General features: G+C 33.4%; 1 protein-coding gene across 1 annotated transcript in view; it reads left to right on the forward strand.

Moving 5' to 3' along the window:
• Positions 1 to 2146: 2146 nt before the first annotated feature.
• Positions 2147 to 19193, forward strand: part of CHRM3 (cholinergic receptor muscarinic 3) — a 616899-nt gene continuing 599852 nt past the window's right edge. The window contains exon 1 of the mRNA XM_003767793.3: positions 2147 to 3052. The gene's annotated coding sequence lies outside the window, so the exon portion shown is untranslated. The remainder of the gene's footprint in view (positions 3053 to 19193) is intronic.

Here is a 19193-nt window from a genome sequence, read left to right on the forward strand (position 1 = left end):
AATTGAAACAACCATTAAAAATAATTCTTTTGTTTCTTGTGAATTTAACAATCATCAGTCAACATTTCAATATACAAAAATTAAAAAAGATGGATTATATAAAAATCTTATCACCCACAGAACCAAAAAAAAGTCTATCAAAAAAGCCACTTAATAAATCTGCATTAAATTTGTTATGAAACAGTTTTTCCCTGACGTTATGCAACTGAACTTTTTATTTGTGTGTGATTTTACTATAAAGCAATATATAAATGTGATGTTTTCATTAAGCTATACATCATTATTATTTTTTTTATTCTCTATGGAGATGCATTTCAATTCAATATCCATTTATTAAGTCATGATAAAAACTTTGAACTGAAAGAGTATACCATAAAAATAATTATCCTCAAGGATGATAGGGATTCATACACTGAGTTTTGAATACTATTTTTCAACTAGCTACAACTTCTTCTAACTATTAATTTCCCATCTTAATTTTGTCCATCATTGTTCATCGACTTTATCAAATGGTTTAAAGAAATGAAGAACCAACTATATGTGAAGCATTCCCTCAAATAAAGGAAATTAGTATATTAATTTGCTCTTAATTAATTCACCTTAGTCTTAGTAATAACTTTTCTTTCATAAATTGAAATTAAACAGCCTCTCAATAAAGGATTCATTGTGATACAATAGGAAAAGCATAGAATCTAGGATCAGAAATTACCTCTGATAGCTTTTCTTGGTTGGACCTTGGTAAATTACTCACATTCTCTTTGCCTCAATTTCCTGGCTCATTAGATGAGGGAATTGGACTAGAGGGCCACAAACACAAGGTGGATTATCAGTGGATTTCTATTTTAAATGTTTGTTACTAATTAAAAATCCATATACTCTGGAATTCACTTTTATATATGTTTCATATATAAAAGAACAAATCTGGCATCTCCCCAAAATTCCATGATTTCACAATAAAAAGTCTAATAATCTTATTCTTCTATTTTACACTTAATTCTTCTTTGATGTCACTTGTTTTTTTCTGTCTAGTTGATTGATCATTCTCTTTCCTGAAGAAAACAGAAGTTTCAAGAAAATATTAGACTCAAATAATTTCTTATCTTTCTCAAAGAGTATGCCTTTCCCTTTCTTAAATTTTCTTATTCTTAAGAATAAGATATAATTTAAGAATAACTTAAAACAATAGAAACAACATAATATACACTTATGAATTTTTGAAAATAATTTGAAGCAAGTCTAAGCACTTGCTTTACAGTTTTTGGATTGTCTCCTAAATTTTATTCTTGCCTTTTTATGTGATCCTGCACTTTATTTTTATTCATGCTCTTTTAAAATTTGAGCTCATCAGAGAGTTCCTTGTGCATCCACATTATTTTCTTTAGCAGCTTCTCATTTTAGTTCATTACAAAAACTATTTGCAATTGTATTTCATAATTTTTCCATATTTTCTGACTCATATCACCCTTTTGAGTTTCTAGCTTTATCAAGATATCTTCAAAATTTGACTTTCCTGGAGTATACACATGTATATGATTGTTTTTCCCATTTTCATGATTGTTTATCGCATTACCCTCTTGTAGTAAAAGATTCCTAAAGGCAAAAAACAATACTCAGACTGTGAGCTTAAAAGCAATGAAAGAGATGATTTAATCCATCCTTTTCATTTCACTGAGAGGATAACCAAGATCTGAAGTGTCTGTTGCTTATCTGATCCCTCACAGCTATTAACAGAATTTGGACTAAATTCCAATTCCAAATTAAGGGCTTTTTTCTATTAAAGCATAAAGTGTCTAATTCTAATAATTTTCTGCTTCCTACCACTGCTCAAGGAATCATATACTACTAGACTTTATATTATGATCTTCAGATGCAGACTTCTAAATGAATAAGATTTTATACCAAGATCGTGACAATTAAAAAAAGTCCCAGATAATGCATATTCCCTTACAACCTTTTGAATAATTCCCAAAAAAGCCATTATGCTTTTGCAGTAGCCAAGAGTAGAATAGGTGACACAGGTGTGGTTCAGAGTGATTGATTGATGACCCTCTGTCCCCCTTTCCACTTTTCTCACGGCTTTCAGGAAGCATAAACCCTTAGTGGACTATCAGAGCTTCCCTGATCTCCTTCCCGGGCGGCCACTAAAACAGGGAGAAGCGGAATCTCACAGCACATGGGAGGTTAGTGTGGTTCCACTAGGGCAACTGGGCATGCTCAGTAGCCAGGACAGGTTTTGGTCTCAAGTAGACAGCCAGTGCGTTACACCGGCTGTAGGCAGTGAGGGAGCTTAGGGAAGGCAGCTGCTGCGAGAGGAGGAAGAAGAGGAGGAGGAGGAGGAGGAAGGAGAGAAAGAATTGGTAGGGGGGGATGTGGGAGCAGCACTGAGGAAAACAGCCACCCCTAGGTGAAGAAAGAGTTGGTGGGGAGCGAACGTGTGGGTGGTGGAAAAGACCCTCCTTGCACTTCCAGTCTCCTGTGCTTGCTTTGGGAAAAAAGAAGAGGAAGAAATTTTAAGAGGGAGAAAAAGAAAAAGAAAAGGAGCGAAGAAAGAAAGGGGTGGAGTGGGGGTGGGGATAAAATACGGTGCGGGGGAAAAAAAAAAAAAAAGCAAGAAAGCGCTGCGGAAAAGGGATCCCGGCAAGAAAGCGCTGCGGGGAAGGGATCCCAGCAAGCCCGGGGTTGGCAGCGTGGAGCCGGCGCGGTTGCTTGGACAGGTGCCGCTGCCCTGAGAAGAAGGCATGTGACGCGGCGGCGGCGGCCGCTGCCTGCGGGCGGAGCGCTCGCTGGACCTAGAGCCCACACCCCGACTGAGGGACAAGTTGCCCTTTCTCCCATAGTCAACTCCCGTGGAGCCTACTGAGCTTCGGGTTGGATCATGAACCGGAGTCTACGAAGCGTGAATCTGGCTTGAGCATCTTGGTCCTGGGTCGTTTGCTCGCTGAACCTTCCTAGAACGGGAGTGGAGTGAGGAATCCAGGCACCTTGTTGAGGGCATTGGAAAGGTTTTGACAAGGCAGAGGTACCTGCAACGTTCCGGGATTCAGTCCACCAGGTAAGTAAGAAGCCAAGCGTCCAGAGCTTTGGGGAAAGGGTGGTGCCAGGGTCAACTTAACCTTTATTGCCTTTGCGAGTAGTTATCTGGAGGAAAAAAGTTTTCAGCTGGGGTGAAAAAGGTCTTTCTTCACCCGAGTTGAAACAGAGCTGGGGAGAATGAAGGAAATGATTGCTCCTAGTGCGTTTGCACTAAGACAGCGCATAATAGGGTGAAGATGGAAATGGGGGACAGATTGAGGATACTGCCTTTGTCACAATAAGATACCCCTAAAGGACTGACCTAATGGCGAATTGCAGCTGGGGGCTCCCTATGATGCCTATTGGGTCGTTTTCTTTCTTTCCGGTGACAGAGTTCTGACTTGAAGGACGTGGTGTTCTGGCAAAAATAACTTATCGCGTCTTGATTTTGCCCCCTTTTGCCCCATTATTTAAGTGGGGCAGAGAAAAGATAAACTCAGTTTTCCACGAATGATCTTGATCCATTTTTATTTCTGTAGGGGGTGGAAGTGGGAGTTGGAGTGGGGGTGGGGTGAATTGAGATCTGAGACTTGTGCAACACCTAGGCGAAGGTACGCAGCTCAGCGCGCGCGTCTCTACTGTCCGGGCAAGGAGTCTTCTAAACTTGTGGAGCAGCTGCAGAACTACGTCCCTATTTCTTACCCAGCGCTGTCAGTCCCTGATTTGATTCATTTTAGGAATATTTGTTAACTAGACTATGTCTTTTCTTTCTTTGTTTCTTTCTAGCTATGTAGAAGAGGGGGAACTTGACTTATGTAATAGAATTCCCTTGTATACTTAGTAGGGTGTGCATGTTGGAATTGGGAGCTCTATTAAGATTGTGTGTATGTGCCCACGAATGTTTAACCCTTGTGTTGCTTGCGGAATGGAAATGTTACGAGGAATTAAGGACTTGGGAAATTTTCCAATACGAAAAATTCTCAAGGATGGAATGAATCATTTATTGGCTTGCGTTATTTAAACTTTCGTGACGGAATACAAAACACTATTTTTCTCCCTCTGTATTTTCAATGAGGGGTACTGCTGATACTTGCTATAGCGAAGAGAATACTATATTTATCTTGGCAATTAGGTTATTGAGAAAATGAATCATTTTAATATATTTTTCACAGTGGTTAGAATGTTGGCTCAGTTTGAGTTCAAACCGAACTTTAAATCATTTTTCTTTGTAATTCTGTAAATCTATTCTGAGTGATAAAAAAAAAAAATCTATTAAGGGTCCCTTTTAAGATTGCATTTGAATAAGTAAGCCCCCAAAGATTTCAGTAGGCAAAGAGTGTTAAGACAAATTAACATGGACCTACATTGCCAGTGATTAAAACTGAGTCCAAGTATTTACTTTAGATAATGTCTCTGAGATGAATAACAATATTCATTCTACAAAGTGTGAAATTGAGCTCAGGTTTCAAACAGAACGTGCATGTCTTTTGTGGTAATGCAACCAATATAAAGATCTGCCAGGGTCTTTCCCAAATATGTTGCTGTATGTACAAGGTTTGGGGGCACCCCCTTGTAATAAGAACTGGTATTGCTAGGTATAAATGCACACAGAAATGCCTGTTTGTCATTGATGCGCTCTCTCTCTCTCTCTCTCTCTCGCTCTCGCTCTCGCTCTCGCTCTCGCTCTCTCTCTCGCTCTCGCTCTCTCTCTCTCTCTCTCTTGCGCTCTCTCTCTCTCTCTCTCGCTCTCGCGCTCTCTCTCTCTCTCTCTCACACACACACACAATTTGTGTGTGTGTGCGTGTATTCTAACATCTTATTTTGGCTGCATTATCTAATCTTTTCACAGAAAATGCAGAACAAATAGATTTTTGCACATCATATAATATGCCTTAATTTAAAAGTTTCTTTAACATTTTTCACAAGAAATAGACACAAAGGGTTATTTGGATAGAATAGAATTTTTTTTGATATGACTTTCCATTTAAGAATGCATCATACAGGTTTAATACGTTTGTATCCATCTTTCTGATCCAGAGAGTCAATTTCTTTTATGTGCAGATTGTCAATATGTTTGTCTCTATTCATATCTGATTCTTTAAAATGAAAGAGCTATAATGGCAATTAACTATTATGATAAAACCTGTAATTGAATTGAACATTTTGTTTCTTTTACTTTAAACAATGAAGAATCATTGTTTCATTCAAAGTGAGAACTTTGAAGAATTGGGACATTTGAAAAGTTAGGTATGGAGATATAAGAAAGTTTCTTAGAATATTACTGTAAATATATTTTCAAAAAGGTCTTTTGGTTTTTATGAGAATTTCTTGCAGGTAGCCTGACAGCCTTATATAAGTAGAATCGTTGTATTAACCTTTAAAGTTATTATAAGAATACACATGAAAATAGCAAAATATAGCACTATTAATTCTTTCCCCTGCCAAGGTCCCCCCCACAATCATTTCTAAGATATGATTTCTTTTATTTTTCAGTTCTTAAAAAACCCAATACAACAGGGATTTGCACATGCACATGCTAAAAAAGCATAGTTGATATTTTTCCATTTAGGACACTGTTTTTTTTTATTTTTAGTTACACAGAGTGTAAAGGAAGCTACCACTTTAGATGATGTTCAGTATATGAGATTGTTGCATAATACTAAGGTATTAATGCAGCCAACCTGTTGAGTATATAATAGGGATAAGAGCTAAAACTTTAATTTCCTTCATGTGGAAAACTTCCAGGGTGGAAAATCTTTTTCCCAATAAAGAGCACTAAAGCTAAATGACTTGCTTGGGATTACACAATCAGTAAGTGTCAGACACACAACTTAATCCAAGTCTTTCTGTCTTTAAGACTAGCTCTCTACCTAAACTGCGATGCTGTGTTTCATTGATAATGTGATTCTGAAAAAAAATACCCTAAAATTGGCATTTATACAATTATTTGTATCAAAAATAATTTGAGTAGAGAGAAAATTAAAAGATAACATTTTAAAAACTTTCTTTAGTTAATTGCAGTGATGAATTTATTTCAGATTTCTATTTTAAAATTCTTCATTTTTTAATGAAATGATTCTAACTTAAAACATATACTTTTCTACCATTTTTTTTCTTACTCCCCCTTCTGCAATGGACATACTGTTCTGGCCTATTAACAATTGTAGAAATAGTTATCCTCCCTTAAATGATTTGGCTGTTTCTCATGTGAGGATGAAGAAACTAGCTTGTTTTGTTTGTAATTCAGGGAAGTTTATATTCTGAACAGCTGTGGTGTAGTGCCACTTCAAAAGACAAGATGAATGAACTGTGAATCATATGAAGGAAGGGGACTTAGATCTGTGTGTATGGGAGAAATGCATCAAGACTCTATTTACATAAATGGAACATAATTATCTTGCTGTAATATATTATGGCTAATAGCAATATACTCACAATTTGGCTTCATTTTAAAGTTTCAGTGAGGAACTGGAAAAAAGATGTCTCTTTTTGGGAAGGAAGGTAAAAAAAGCTATATTGAGAGAGGAAAAACAAAGAAAATAGGACACAACTCTACTTATACCTGTGTTATCTTTTATATCAATCAGAATGATTTCATTTACACAATATTTACTTGGAGATAGGAATACAAATGCAAATAAGTAATAATAATATTACTCCATGAGAGAGGTTGAGAGGAGGGGCAATATATAGCCCTTCCTCAATTCAATTGACATTAATACTGTTTTTTTTTTAATTCTTCAATATAACTCACCAAAATTCCTCCCTTCCCCTGCCATTTGAATATAGAATTTGAAAAGTATATACCTATAGCATAATCAAATGGAGACTGTAGATTTCAAAAATGTAGACATTATTCAGCTAATTTCATAGGAAAAATCAGGCTCAATTATAAGTTCTTTCCTTTATGCTCAACAAACACAATTATCTCACTCTTGATTCAAAACAATTATCTTGTAATTCTCTTTCTTCAAGGTTCTGCTCAGATGTTTCCCTCTGCAGCATTCCCTAACTTAATGTCCTACACTGATAGTGATTTCTCTTTCCTAGAATTTCTTAAAGCTTCTTGCTTAAACCTACCTCATGCCATTTGTATTTTGTGGTATAATGAATGCTACATGTCATATTTTTTCAATTTTTGAAACATTTTTATTTAGTTTTCTATTTCAAATTCTATTGCCTCTCTTCCCCTCTCACCCATAAGAAATCAAATATAGTTTATGCATTATAGTCATTTTGTGTAAGAATTTTCAAATAAAAAATGAAAGTTTAAAAAATAGCATATTTCAGTCTGTGTTCAAACAATATCTGGAAGTAGATGCTTCATCATTAGTACTTTGGAATTGTTTTGAATTATTCTATTGCTGAGAATGTCATTCACAGATCTTCATCAAACAGTATTACTGTTACAATGTAGAAGGTTTTCCTGGTTCTGTTAACTTCGCTATGCATTGGTTTATGTAGTATTTTCAGGGTTTTTTCAGATCATTCTACTTGTCATTTTTAATAGCACAATAATAATCCATTACAATAAAAAAAAAAAAACCCAGCATGGTTTAGCCATTCCTCAATTAACAGGTAATCCCTTTGATTTCCATTTTTTAGTCACCACAAAAAAAGTTATTGTAAATATTTTTAGTACAAATAGATCCTTTTCCCTTTTGGGGGGAATATCTTTGGGATATAGATCTAGCTGTGGTATTATTGGATCAAAGGGTATGCATAGTTTTATATCTTTTTGGTCATAATTCTAAATTGCTCTTTAGCATGATTGGATCAGTTCACAACTCCACCAACAGTGCATTAATGACCCAGTTTTCCCACATTCCCTCTAAAGTTCCAACATTATTTTTGTCATATTAGCCAATCTAATAGTTGTATGATGGTATCTTGGAGTTGTTTTAATTTGCCTTTCTCTAATTAGTGATTTAGATAATTTTTCTCCATGACTACAGATAGCTTTGATTTCTTTGTCTGAAGACTGCCTATTCATATCCTTTGAACATATATAGTTGTATTTTTATAAATTTATACACATTAATTTCATTTAAGTATATACATTATACATACATATGTGTATATTTATCTCTGTATATTTGAAAAATTAGGCCTTAAAGTATTTGTTGTAAAAACATTTCCTTAGTTTTCCACTTTTCTTATAATTTTGGTTCCATTTATTTTGTTTGCACAAAAACTTAAATTTCATATAATCAAATATACCTATTTTATGTTTTGTAATGCTCTTTTTATCTTCTTTGGTACTTTAGGACTTATTTTGACTTTATTTTGGAATATCACATGAGATATTAGTCTTTATATTTCCCAGTTTTCCCTGCAGTTTTTGTTAAATAACGAGTTTTTATTCCAAAAGTTTACACCTTTGGATTTATCATATACTAGATTTCTATGGTCATTTACTACAATGTAATGTGTATCTAATCTATTAGACTGATCTAAACTCTATTTTTTTAGCCAATACCATAATACAATTTGAGATGTGATAGGGCTAGATCACCTTCTTTTGCATTTTTTTTTCATTAATTCCTTTGATATCCTTGAGTTTTTTGCTTTTCCAGTTGAATTTTATTATTTTCACTTCATATTCTTTTTAAAAAATATTCAATTTATAAGCTCCTCTTGGATAGGGACCAATTAGTTTTTCATCTTTATCTTTTTACCATGTAGCACAGGGCATTATATGTAGTAGGAGCTTGATAAAAGTTTGTTGAAATGAATTTAAATGGCAAACATATATAAATAATATTTTTGGACACGTATCAAAACTCCCAAGGTTTAAGAGTGTCAAATATTTGGAAGATGATACCTGTTTTGCTTCTCATGGGTACTCCATGAAGGATCTTTTTAATAATGACTAAAATCATTGCTTTCAGAGAGCAAAGATTTCTTCTTTTTTTTTCCTCCACCCTCTATACAATCTCAAAAAAAAAAAAAAAAAAAAAAAAAAAAAAAAAAAAAAAGAATATTGTTAGCTTTCCTCTGGTGCACGAATGCAAAGTTCAACCAGAATGTGTGCTATTTAAGAAGTGGGGGATGGGTGGCTTATAGAGCAAGTTTGCATATTCTCTTTTAAATATTTTCCATTTCACCCCGAGTCTTCTGTATTCCTTGATATTGCTATGAGGATTAATGTGAAGTGTCCTTTTAGCTTAGTAATTGGCTACTGATTATTCTCTTTTGGCCAATAGGCCTGGCACCATATACATTACCCTGGGCATTTGGCAGTCTCTGCTATTGAGACGAGAACCAGTGTGATTTATCCACCTGTTACAACTTCCCACTTATTCCTTTCTGAGTGCCAACTACTTTGCCTACTTTAATAGTTTCCATATTTCTGTGATTGAGGTTCCAGTTGCAGCTTGACAATTTGTCATAAATGGGTCCCTTGATGGCAGGAAGAATGTTCCCAACTAGAATCAGCTGTTCTTCATTGATGATGCCAATTCATTTCAAAGCCAATGGTAACTTAAACATTTTGAAGAGAAATATGGAGATACAATTCATTTCATAGAAAATATAACTGGTAAAATTTGTCAAATCCTATGTGTACCTTTACATACTATGTTCAAAAATAATTAAAATATTTGAAAATAAAATCTCAAATATAATTTAACCTATTCTTGCTATTCTTGAAAACTGCTAGCAAGGTAGTATGTGATGATTTTCTACATCAGGAGTCTGATCTTTTTTATGTTGTTGTGCTGTTCTGTTCATCATCTGAAGCTTTGCAATGTAACCTCACTCCTTGTTCCTTCATCCTCTGTGAATAGGTGTTGACAGAAATATATGATATCACATGAATTTTGGCAAGATAATTTTAAAAGCATACATTTTGCATTGAAAACTGGTAATTTTCTTCCACAGAACAACAACCAAAACAAACACCTGGAAACACAGTAAATATCTGGCAGATACAATAATCCTCCACACAGGCCCATAGACTATTTGAAATTTAGATAAAAATGATTAGATCCTTTCCTGGGATGGTAGAATTCTTGGCCATCTGAATACTTCCAAGTGGGATTGGGAATGTCCTTGATCTCCAAAAAATGGAGAGACTTTCCAGAAATTGCTTCAACTTAAGATAATTGGAGGTCGGTAATCAAGTGGACAATCTGGGTATCCTTGCTCTATATTCTGATCATGTTTTAGTCTTTGCTTTTCTTACATTTTAGATGACTATAGTAAATAATCAATCAATCAATATTTATTAAACATCTACTATGTGCCAGGTACTGTGCTTAGTGATGGGAATATAGAAAGAGGCAAAAATTAGTGCTGATCTCAAGGAGCTTATACTCTAATGGGGAAGATAAATGTATGCATAACAAGCTATATATGTTATAAATAGGCAATGATTAATAGAGGGAAGGAATTAAAATTAAAAGGAGTTAGGGAAGGCTCCCAATAAAAATGGTATTTTAATTTTGACTTGGAAAAAGCCAAGAAAGTCAGTAGGCAGAGGTGACAAGAGAAAGCATTCCAAGGATGGGGGACAGCTAAAGGAAATACCCAGAGCTAACAATCTTGTTCCTGAAATGGCACTGAAGATGAAGAATACTTATTGTTTACATTCATCCTATGTTTATGCTTCTTTGTGTCTTCCCTTTGTATATGTCAGTCTCATCTCTCCAGAAAAAAATAATTATTTTTCGTGTAATTTGTATCACTGAGTGTTTAGCATGATTTATCTACTAGGTATTCAACAAATAAATGTCATTAATAAGGATTATTTTTTCTGATTACTTCCTATATTTAAACCTTATCTTTCCCATTAAATTATAAAATTCTGGAGGGAAGAGTTTATAACTTCCTCTTATTTGCCTAAGCTCAAAAATATAGTGGAAATATAAATATAATCAGAAGGAAGGCCAGAAAACACAATGACACCAAAATACAGACAGACTCATTATTTCTTAGAATTGATTCATTAAAATGCTGTCTATATCATAGAAGAGCACAAATATATTGACCTATTTAATAAGCATTTAATAAGAACTTACTAATTATCAGACACTGTTTTAAGTGCTGAGCATACAAAGAAATTTAAAAACAATACCTATCCTCATTAAGTGTGCATTCTAATGAAGGAGACATATAAGTAACTAGGTAACTCTATATATTCAGTACAACAGATACTTTTCATGACATAGAATCAAATTACATTCTGAGGCACTTTGTTGCTTGTATTTTGTTCCTAACAAAACTTAAGATTACATTATTGTCTCCTCCCTCTTCCCCTCCAGGAAACTGAGAACAAGTCACCTTTTTTAAAGACTCAGTTTACAATATTACCTCAAAAAAAATTTTTTTTTAAATAAAGCACAGAGACTTTTCTGTCTTTTTTTTCTTCATTTACAAATTATCTCATTTTGCCACATGTTCTTCCATACAACAGGAAGGCAAGAACAACAAAACTTATTTTATGTATAGTCATGCTAAACAAATTTCCTCATTCATCCTCTCTCCCCCATTCCCCTAAAAAAAAAAAAAAAAAAAAAAAAAAAAAAAGCAAGAGAAAGGAATAAAAGAAAAAATAGACTTCTGTTTACATTGAGTTCATCACTTCTCTATATGGAAGTGGTTAGTATGTTTCATTGAATACTTTGGAATTCTGTTGGATGATTATGTTAATCACTTACTGTTTTTCAAAGTTGATTAGCTTTATAATATTGCTTTTACTATGTTGATTGCAATCTGATGAGTTCTGTTAATTTGCATTTTATAACTTACTGATTTAGTGCATTTTAAATATAATTATTGATAGCTTTAATTTTGCCTTTGAAAATTGCCTATTATATATCTTGACCAATTATTATTGGAAGGAATGACTCTTATTCTTATAAATTTGGTTGTTTTGTCCCCTGTATATTTTAGAAATGAAATTCTTATTAGTGAACTTTTCAGCAAAGTTGTTGTTACCCCAGTTTCTTTCTTTTCTTCTAATTTTAGCTGGATTGGTTTTGTTTGTATAAAAACTTTAATTTTTAAAATTATTTATTTTATCTCTTATCAAATGTCTTCATCTCTTGTTTGTCAGGTAATTGCTTCTCTACTCCTTTAATTTGTTTGTTTTACCCTTTACCATGTGATCTTTTTGAGCTTGTCTTATCTTGGCAAATAATATGAAATGTTAGTTCATGTATAATTTCTATGAGGCTACTTTTCAAGGTTCCCAAGATTTTTAATTATAGTGAGTTCTCATTTCAATATCTGGGATCTTTGAGTTTATCAAACACTAAGTTATTTTTCTTATTTGCTTCTATATTGTGCACCTGATTTTTTCAACTGATTAATCTCTTTACTTCTTACGGAGTATCATATTATTTTGAATATAACTTTGTAGTGTAGTCTTAAGATTTGGTATTGCTAAGCTCCCTTACTTTTTTTTCCCTCGTTGATCCTCTTAATGTTCTTGACTTTTTTTTTTCGTTTCCAGATGAATTTTGTTATTTTTTCTAACTCTTTGAAGTAATTCTTTGTTTTGGCATTGAATATGAAAAATGAAATTAGGTAGTATTGATATTTTTATTATATTGGGTCAAGTCTACCCACGAGCAGTGAACATTTCTCCAGGTATTTAGGGGGCAGTTAGATGGTACAGTGGATAGAGCACTAGACCTGAAGTCAGAAAGACTTGAATTCACATTTAGCTTCAGACATTAGCTGTGTGATCCTGGATAAATCATTTACCCTTTTTACCTCAGTTTCCTCACCTATAAAATGAACTAGAGAAAGAAATGCCTAACCACTCTAATATCTTTGCCAAGAAAATCCCAAGTGGGGTCACAAAGACCTGAATACCACTAAAATGACTGAATAACAATAGATTTATCTTTATTTATTTGTAAAATGTTGTGTAATTGTATTGATATAATATCTGTATATTTCTTAACAGACAGACTCTGAGATATTTTATACTAACTAGTTATTTTAACTGAAATTGCTATATCTTTTGCTGCTGGATTAGTGTGGTTATTTTTTAATGGAAGGAAACAAATATAAATTGAGCGCCCATTAGTCCCAAAAGCCTAAATCATTCCTTAGAAAAAAACATCTTTAATGTGGGAGTTTCTCAATGCTGTGAATTCTCAATGGATGGTTTTGGGTGATAATCTCAATTGTTCTTTGCTCTACTACTGTTCCTTCTGGTGTTCATTATTTCTCCTAATAGGGCCCCAAAGTACATTTCTCTCTCATTCAGCCATGGAATTGTTCTGGTCAACCAAGTTACATAACCTTTTCTGCCAAGATAATATTTAATTATTTTATACTGTTTCTGTGTACTTTCTCTTTCCCCTTCTCTCTTACTCTCCTTTTTTCCTTCTCCCCCTTCTCCCCTTTTCTCCTCCTCAGTTCTTCTTTTCCTCCATTACCACTTCTCTTTTTCCCTCTAAAATTCCCTCTCTTCATCCTCTCTATCTTCTGTTTTCCTTCCTTCTCTATTCTTGTTTCCCCCTCTTCTCCCTCAACCCTCTCCCCTAAGAAGGGTCCCCTCTTCTTTTTCTCCTCCTTGTCCTGTTTATCTTCCTTTCCCTTACCCTTCTTCTTACCATTCTCTTCTCCTTTCTCTCTTTCTTTCCTATTTCTTCTCCTTCCCCTTTTCTTTTCACTTTTTATCCATTCCTTCTCTGTTATCCTTTTTCATTCTCATTTTCTCTTTCTTTCTTCATCCTCTTCTCCTTTTCTTATACTTTGTCTTCTTTTCACCCATTTACCTCTATCTTGCATCTTATTTTCTCTTATGAGTTTTTTTTAAATTATCTCTTTGCACAAAATAATATATTCATCATCTGTCCATCCTGATACTTTGGTTCTATATAACCAATGATCTATTGTACACTTCAAACTAGATAGCAGATATAGCAAACTCAACATTTCCCAAATGTAACTCCTTCTTTTCCCCAAAAATCTGACCCATTTTTTGAACTTTCCTATTTCTGTCAAAGACATCACCATTCTTCCATTCTTCCAGGTTTGTGACCTTGGAGTTGCCATTGAATTCTCATTCCTCTTCATCATAGAATCACTTGTCAGAGTTTACCATTTCTAACCATAAAACTTTTCTAATATGATATTATTTTTCAAAAAGTATTAATTTTTGTTTAAATTTCCATTGTATTTCCATTGTAAAATAAAAGGTTATTGTACATGAAACTGTAAATTGATGATGCCCAATTTGCTATTCTTTCCAAATTTCAAAATTATCATGTAAATTTCTTTTATTCTCCTCTCCCTCCACTAGAGAGATTATCATTAGACAAAATAGGTATAGATATTTAGATAGATAGCTATAGATATAGAATACCCACAGACACATGCATATATATATGTAAAATTATTCTATACACACTTCTATTTATCAGTTCTTTCTCTGAATGAAGATAACATATTTCATGTGTCCTTTATAATTAATTTGGGTATTCATAAAAAAAACACCCCAAAATAACTTATTCATTCACATTTGTTCTTAAAACAATATTACTGTGATTATATACATTGTTTTCTGCTTATCTTACTCTTTACAAAACACTATTATAGTTCAGATATTTTTTTTACCTCATATGTAGTTTATTAAACTAAACAGTAGTCTCCCTGTCTCAAGTCTCTCCTCATTTGAGTCCATGCTTCATGCAGTTACCAAACTGATTTTCCATAATTTAAAATTTTTCCCATGTAACTGCATTCCTTCCATAAACTCTACTAGTCCTTAAACTCCAGTGACTCAATATTGTCTCAGCAATCACTGTTGTTTTACTTTTGAAGTTCTTCACAGCCTAATTATTCAGCTTTGATATATCTTACTTTCCAATACACTGACCCAGACAAACTGATCTTCGCTATGTTCTTCACAAAAGGTACTTCATTTTCTTTTTGTGTCTTGGCACTGGCCATTCCTCATGTCTGGAATGTATCCCCCTTTCCTACAACCTCACATAATTCCCATCTTCCTCAAAGTATGACTCAAGCACATCTCCCTCCACAACAGGAGTTCTTTTCTGGCATCTGTAAGCTTAAACTATGCATTTCAATATAATTGTATTTCAATATAAATGTATTTCAATATAATTGGTTTCTCCTATATATTTTATTTTATATATTGTAAAAACAATTATTCTGAGATGCATACAGAGGTTTTACCTGCCACTATATCTTTGATACAGAAAACATTGAGAATTTTCATTCTTTATAGACCTTTTCACGATTCATCCTCTCCCAACTGTTAGTGACTTTCCTCTTTTTATTCATTCTGTAATCACTCTGAGTTAATTCTCTTAACATTTATTCTGTATACACTTATATGTGTACGTATTGTTTAATTCATTAGCATGCAAACTTGTTTATGTCAAGATTTATTTCATTCTTTGTATTTTTATCCTTAGGATCTAGTACACTGTCTGACATGTAGTAAGTGCATAATACATGTTGTTGATTGATTTACCTTTTAGAGGCTGACCAGGCAAGACTAATTCATTGGGATTAATTGGTAACAAAGAAAGAAGAGTTAAGGTTTACCTATCTGGAAGTAAATTGATGTGATTGAAAGATAGTAGTTCCCTCTATAGACATGAGGAAGTCAGAAAGAGGTGATTGAAAGGTAGGGAGACAAGGAAATGAGTTCTCTTTTTCACAGATAGAATTTACCCAAGTTAAATTGCCTGTGGAAGAACTAACTGGAAACATTCAATAGACAGTTGGTAATGCAGATGGATGTTCAAGAGATAGAATTAGACTGTTAATAAACTAAAAATGATATGCATAGAGATGATAGTTGAACCTTCTAAAGCAGATGATATCACTAAGAAAGTGTTGAAAGAGAAGAGGATCTAAAACAGAGATCTTCCTCTTTGCAGGGGACAGGGGATGGTAATTTTGAAAAAGATTAAAAAGAAATAGATAGGAAGGAAGAAAAATATGAAAGAGCAGTATCAAAATATCCAAGTGAGGATATTAGGATTGGTAAATGGCAATGAATGCTGCAGAAAGATTAAGAAGAATGAAAATGGAGGAGGCCAACTGATTTGGTATTTACATCATTGGATCTCTTTAAAAAAAAAAAAAAAAAGGTGGCTGGGAATCTTGGATAATATAGTTCCAGAAGAGTTACTACATTAGAAGTCAAATTACAAATTTACCTATCTATCTGTCTATTTATTTTGCTGTGACTATTGGGGCTAAGTGATTTGCCCAGGGTCACACAGTCAGGAAGTGTTAAGTGTCCGAAGTCAGATGTGAACTCAGGTTCTCTTCACTTCAGGACTGCTGCAAATTACAAATTGTTAAGAAGTGAATCATAGAAGAACAAGAGACTGCTAAGTGGAGACTGAGAGCTTTATGATGTTTAAGGAAGTAGAAATAGTATGAAAATTGAGGAGATAGTATATTCAACTAAGGGTATTTTAAGAATTGTGGAAAACTGCATATTTTTGCACACATTCAAGTAGTAATAGGAGAGACTAGAGGGAGTGGAGATGATAATGGGGAAAATTTCTTAAAAAGAGATAGAAGAAAATGGAATTAATTGTACATGTAGAGTGCATGGTCTTGCTAAGAAAGACTATCTCTTCATCAGTAATATATGTATGTATGTATTACTACAGTATGTAGTAATGAATGAAACAATAAGAGATGATGTCACAGGAAGGTGAAATCTAAAAGATAAAAGAAATCACTCAGAGTGAATGGTCTATATTTTTTTCCCAACAAATCATTAGGCAAAGTCCTTTTCTGATAAAGAATGAAGAAAGCATTTTATAGAATGCTTAGGTAGAAAAGAAAAAAAAAATTATTACAGCAACTGCTGAAAGTGACAGTCAATTTAGAGAAAGTAAAAAAGTTAAGTTTCTTCAGTGAGAGTTCAGGTGATATTTGTTCATTTTTCTTCACATCCCTTTGAATTTAGAACTATTTTTTTTTCAAATATGTTTTACGGGATATTCATGCCTTCTACTACTAAATGGTGCTTTTTTTTGTCAATGAAATTGTCAAAGGTGAATAGAGGAAGAGAAAAGAAATAAACAGCCAAAATGATAATTATATCACATTCAAATACTATGTTACATATTTTAAAACCCTTCTCTTAAAATAATTTTCTGAGGCATTTAGGAAAAGTTTTACTACCACCATTTTACAGATGAAAAGATTAAGGCTTAGGGAGATTAAGAGAATTATCAATGGTCACAAACTAGTAACTTGTACAGTGAGGATTTGGACTCTTGGTCTCTTGATTCCATATATAGATGACTCTTGCTAAGTTCCCACATTGCATTCAGACTAGCCAAATTTAAAGTTGTGAAAACTTGGAGCCATGTAAAAATTATATTACAATCCCTTATGGAATCATAAACTTCAGAAAAGATGAAGTGAATGCAAATTTATTTTAGTTTAGGGTTTATACTGCTATAACATACTTATTTATAAAATGAAATAATTTACATTAAATTTCACTTATCTAATAAATATCCATTATTTTTAATAATAAATTTTATATCATTTGCTTACACTGCTATTCACTGTCTCTATCATTTTTTAGGCTCAGATGAATTACTTTGTTTCTTATTCTTTATGACTTCTGAAGTTTAGTAAGTTTTTCCCTAACTCCTTGTTATATTTCCATTTTTCAATTATACTTGTTGACTTTTGCTCTCCAGCTGACTTTTAAAATTTGTTCTTTTGCTCTGTTTCTTTAGCCAAAGAAATAAAAAATGGCTTTTGGAACATCCTATTACTGAGATTGTAACTTAGCAATGATATCGTGTGGTCATATTTGCCCTTGCAGATAGTACACCAGTTGAATTAGGAGAATCAGAATGTACTTTAAAAATTTAGAGAGTAATGAATATTAGTAGTCCTTGATTAGTATTTACCTTCCAAGAGATTTTCGTCTGTTCATTAAAAAAATCTTAGAAATGGATGCTTTTCCTGGGTTAGTGAATTCAATCTTTTATCACTTTTAAAAACTAATTAAAATCCATTGGTAACTGAGGTCATTTGCCATGGAAGAGAGTGGATGGTTTTAAGAATTAACTGGAAAAATTATAATGTAAAATTTATTATTTGATTTGTAAAATTATTTAAATATGTTTCATTAAAGCATTTTTAAATTACATGCAAAAAATTAACAATCATTTTCAGAAAAACAGTAGGGGTTTGTAGAAACTGAAATAATAGTCCAAAAAGCAGTTTATAAATAAGAGCAGAGAAAAAAAAGACCAAAGATAGTTATCATCATTTAGAAATAAGATGTGAATCTAGATTCAAGGTCCTCAAACAAGGTTAAATTACCAAATTGTAAATGTCAAGGGAATCTCCTAGGATTCAGATATCAGGATATATTAAATTAAACTCAAACTCATGGATATAACAGAAATAGCATCTTTAGCCTTTGTGAATTTGACAATACAAGAAGATGCCAGTGAAGGAAAGAATTCTAAATTGGGTTTCTGGTAAATGAGAGAGGAGAAAGACATATCAATATTGACACTAGGGATTGTTCATATACACACACACACACACACACACACACACACACACATATATATATATATATATATATATATATATATATATATAATTTAACCATGGAGATATGATGAAAGATGAAAAGATATTGAAGCATCTGTGCAGCTAAAGGCAGAAAGATCTGAAGAAACACTGAACATTGCCTGAAGCATGACCTCATATGGTACAGTCTAATTGGTATCTGGGAAAGAAGCTACATGAACTCTTACATAAGTTTAGCACAAAGCTGTAAGAAATGGAGCTACTCTTTCTGAACAAGAATGATGAACCCAATGCAAGTTGGGAACCCCAAAAACATCTTCAAATTTCAAATATGTGCTAAAATTATATTTTTATTTTGTTGGACTTTCCACATGATTCTTCCTGACTGCCCCCCCCCACATGCGCGCACACACACGCACATGAACACACACATATGCACACTGTAATTGCAAATCATGATATCACTTGGAAAACTAAATGTTACTCTTGTTCAGTTGTTTCAGTTGTGCCTGATTCTTTGTATCCCCTTTTTCATGTTTTCTTAGCAAAGTTAGTGGAGTGCTTTGCCATTTCCTTTTTCAGCTTGTTTTACAAATGAGGAAGCCAAGGCAAACACGTTTAAGTGATTTGCTCAGGGTATCTGTTGTTGTTTGGCCTTT

This window comes from Sarcophilus harrisii, chromosome 4, assembly GCF_902635505.1.
Source record: "Sarcophilus harrisii chromosome 4, mSarHar1.11, whole genome shotgun sequence".
Classification (NCBI taxonomy): Eukaryota; Metazoa; Chordata; class Mammalia; order Dasyuromorphia; family Dasyuridae; genus Sarcophilus; species Sarcophilus harrisii.